General features: G+C 40.2%; 1 pseudogene; it reads right to left on the bottom strand.

Moving 5' to 3' along the window:
• LOC103082452 (DNA-directed RNA polymerase III subunit RPC4 pseudogene) overlaps positions 1 to 998 on the bottom strand; it is a 1,868-nt pseudogene extending 870 nt beyond the window's left edge.
• Positions 999 to 4,477: the final 3,479 nt, after the last annotated feature.

Here is a 4,477-nt window from a genome sequence, read left to right as displayed (position 1 = left end):
GCTCCGGACGCGCAGGCTCAGTGGCCATGGCTCACGTGCCCAGCCGCTCTGCGGCATGTGGGATCTTCCCGGACCGGGACACGAACCCATGTCCCCTGCATCGGCAGGTGGACTTTCAACCACTGCGCCACCAGGGAAGCCCCCGGGGAGCCAGTCTTGCAGCTGCAGGAACAGCAGCTCTTCCTCTTGCGTGAGGCTCAGCTTCCTGAAAGCTCTGCCACAGACATATCCTTCCGGAGGCCGGGGGTCTTCCTGGCTGCTCTGGGGGGAGCCTTCATCTTGGCCTCCTCCTCTCATCTCGTGGCTCGTGGCTCGTCTTTCACTTTCACAGCAGACCCCTCCTACCTCCATGTCCTCTTCCTTGACCCAAGGTTTAACATCTGGTTCTTCATTCTCTTCTTAAAAAGCCAGCCCGAGTGAGCCAGAAGCAGCTGCACAGGCATATTTCGAGTGTCATTCCTCAGCCCAGGGCCATCGATGAAATCATCCTTCTCCAGCGTGCACAGGATCTGTTCTGTTTCTTCATCCGTCTTCCTCTTGTCCTTTTTGATGTTGATGTTGTGAGAGGGCCCCAGGTCCGACACATTCACAGTCTTAGTTCCCCTTTTTCTTCATCATTTCAGCTGGGCCCTGCTTAAAGATGGAGTGGGACCGGAACACTTCTGGGCGCCCCCCGCCCTGTCCATGGCCCTCTTGCTGTCGGTCTGTATCCCTTTCACGCTTTTCCTTCTTGACGGTTACTTCTTCCTTGGGCTCTTCCTTGATTTTATGACTGATATTTGGGGTGAAGGTTTTCTTCTTGACTCCCTGAAGGTGAGGTCCCTGGAGTGGATGGAGGAAGGCGGCCCGGGGTGAGGGGAGGCACTGGCCTCTGCAGGAAAAGACCCCCGTACCCCAGAGAGGAAGGGTTGGGGCCCTCCCGGGGCGCTGGGCTCGCCTGTGGCGTTTTCTTCATGTTGCCCCAGCGCACCGGGGCTGGAGCTCCGCACCACGCGCATCCCGACTTCACCTCCTAGGCGACCTGCAGCCGGGCCTCGGTGCCGGGGCGGAAGTCCACAACACCTTTTTAAACTTAACCTGAGTTAAGTTGAGTATCTTTTCATCTTATTAAATAAAAAATTTAAAAAATAATAAATTATTTTATTTCTATAATTCTTATTGTTTGTTGATTACTTATCAACATTATTAAAATTAAGAAGAGGTTTTTTAACTTATAAAATATATTATTTGGAAATACATAATATGCTATTATAATGGGTTCTGTGTGGTTATCTACTGCTACCATAATGTTGTGTGACCAGCAACCACAAAACCTATATGCTTAAAACAATAAGCTCTTTTAAGTTCATATGTGTGTGTGTTGGCTAGCCGAGCATCTGGTCTCCAAGAGCCTAGAGATACCCACGTGCACGTCTGTGATTAGCAGCAGACAACTAGGTGGTTCTGTTTGTACTGGCTGGACTCAGTAAGGAGGACTAAGCTCTTCCTCACTTGGTTTCTTATTCTTTAGCAGGTTAGCTGGCATTTACTTGTTCTCAAAGTGAAGTCAGAGAAAAAAGAGAACATAGGCACTAAAGGGCTCTTGACATCTTGCTTGGAAATGGAATACTGGCACTTCTTTCATACTCTATTGACCAAGACAAGTCACAAAGCCAGCCCACATTAAAACAGGAAATAAGGTACAACACTTTTAAAGTTACAATGTTATGTTATCAAAGGAGTAGTTACAGGGAAGCATATAGGATCTGGGACATTTCTGTAACTAATCAAAATTTTTTTCATTAATTTTGGTAGATATTTTAAAATGTATTAATCTTTGAAGAGAAAAAGTAAACTTGTCTCTGACAATCTTAACAATTTTATGTCTATGTCTATATTATTTCTACCCTTCTTTTTTCCTTTCTATAGTTGTTTGGGGGATATCTTATTAATCGTATATTAATTGTCAAGTTTGATGCTTAGCTACTTAATTGGCTGCTATTTTTCTTTTCTTATATATTAGCATATTTAAATTCTCATATAATAACAACTTAGCTTCATCTCATAAGTTTTGAGAAGTAATAATTTTTACATATTTAAGTATAAATATTTTCTAATTTCAAATATGGATTCTTTCTTATTTGATATAAATTATTTATTAGTGTGTTCTAAATTTTAAAAATACAGTTTTAAAAATCTTAACTTTTAGATATTATTTTCTAACATAATAGCATTGTGTTCAGAGAATGTGAACTGAATCATAACATAGATGATTCTAACAAACGTGATATAGAACTAAGTTAGACAGACACAAAAGAATATATACATATGATTCCATTCATACATAAAGTTCAAAAACAAGCAAAACTATTGCTTATCCTTGGGGAGTATGTAGTGACTAGGTAGGGGCATAAGGGAGGTTTTGAGAATGCTGGTGATATTTTCTTTCTTGATCTAGGTTCTAGTTACAAGGCTCTTGGTAATTTGTGAAAATTTATCAAGCTGTTTATACTTGTGATTTATGCACATTTTTATGTATTTGTTATACTTCTGTAAAAAGCTGGAAATCTCAGTGAACTTGTTTATAGCAGATTAGACAGAGCTGAAGAGAAGATTAGGAGAATAAATATAAGTTGAAGGAATTATGAGTTTACAGCTTCAAAGAGATAAAAATTATGAACAAGAGGTTACAAGATACACAGAAGAGAGAATTCTACAATTACACATATTCCTTTCTAATGTGTCTTTGTCACTCCTCCCATCAAAGCACAGAGTCTAATCCCTCAAGGCTTGAATCTGGTATGGCCCTGGGACATGCTTTGACCAATAGAATGTGGCAAAAGTGACACTGCTTTTATTTTCAAGTCTACTATTTGGGAAGGCTTGCAATCAAGTAGTCCCTAAACTGCAAGGTGCTGCTAAGTCAACTTGTCACACTTCCACAGACTTTGTCAGTAAGGAGACAACCAGACCAAATGGTTTTGCACAGTTTATAACTTCTAGTGTAGCAGGCAGCTTGAACTTCATGCTCTCACTGATCTCTTTTATCTTCCAAGTCCCACAGGAGTGATTCAACATGGGCCTAGGTGAATTCTGAACACACAGCTAATCTCTGTCCAGCTTTGAACCCCCCGATCCCATAAGGTGATGCTAAAAAACTTGCCTAAACTTTGCTCCAAAGGAGACATTGTTTATTACTTTGGAATATAAGGAAGTCTTCCCTGATAACACAGTACTAGCTTGCTATAACCCCTTATACAAACATTCTTAAATTGTCCATAAATGCCTAGCCATGTAGAAATGTGAGGGATTCGTGGAGAATTGTCTCTTAACAGCAACTTCTGAATGCTTCTACAATCATTTAAAAAGGACTAGTCTAGCATCTAGAGGATGAAAGGGCATGTGGAAAATCAGGAGCCATTCAATCTGAGGACTCATAAAAAAGTAGAAGAAACACTCACTTGAATTCAGCTCAAATTGCTGACTTACACATTGTGAGTAAATAATAAACTAAGTTTTGGGATGTTTTGTTACACAACATTAGATAACTGAAACAAAGATGTTGAGTTAAGAATCATGAAAGAAAATATCTCAAAGCATAGCTGGCTACTTTTAAGAATAATCATGGGTTGTTTGGTACAAAATGTTTATCAATAATCTCATTCTTCTTCTAGGACAATTTTTGTAAAGATACTTTTTGGAAGCTATTTTGGGAAAAAAATCTATTCCTGTAACTAAAACATTAGCCAGTGGTTCTTTATCATAGGTGGCTAAGTTAAAACTAATGAAACACATTTTTATAGATATCACTATTTTTCTTCAATTTTCTTTCAATAAGGTTTTGAACCAATGAGAGGTGTTATTAGAATATACCTACCTGCACAAATACTTATTAATAGTACCTGCATTTGTTTAATGTAGACCTGGTGAGTTCAACTGAGTTTTTCTTTTGGTTTGTGGTAGAATGAAGTGGAATACTTAACTCTTATCATTATGGAGATTGTTCTTTCATTTATTCAACAACCATGCACTGTTCACAGTGAGGGAGTTATGCCAGATAAAAACTGAAGAGCCCACAAGACCCTTCTCTGCCTCTATGGTCTTGCCTTCATTGTACTTCCCCTTTGTCACAAATGTTAGCCTCCTTACTGTTCTTTAGTGACAGAAGTTTGTCCCTTTTTCCTGGAAAATTGCTTCAATATAACTATATGCCAGGCTTCCTTTCATCTTTCAGCCCTTTGGTCAAATATCACTCTATCAGCAACTAACTCCTTGAACACACAGTTTAACCTGCATCACTCCTTATTACAAGTTCACATTTTTTCCCACAGCACTATATCACCATTAACAGACAGTTAAAAAAAAATAGTTTTCTTTTTTTTTTTTTTTTTTTCTTTCGTTCCGCGGGCCTCTCACCGCTGTGGCCTCTCCCGTTGCGGAGCACAGGCTCCGGACGCGCAGGCTCAGCGGCCATGGCTCACGGGCCCAGCCGCTCCGC

This window comes from Lipotes vexillifer, unplaced genomic scaffold (assembly GCF_000442215.2).
Source record: "Lipotes vexillifer unplaced genomic scaffold, Lipotes_vexillifer_v1.1 scaffold396, whole genome shotgun sequence".
NCBI lineage: Eukaryota > Metazoa > Chordata > Mammalia > Artiodactyla > Lipotidae > Lipotes > Lipotes vexillifer.
Note: the sequence above shows the minus strand (reverse complement) of the source record. Positions and strands in the feature narration are given on the sequence as shown.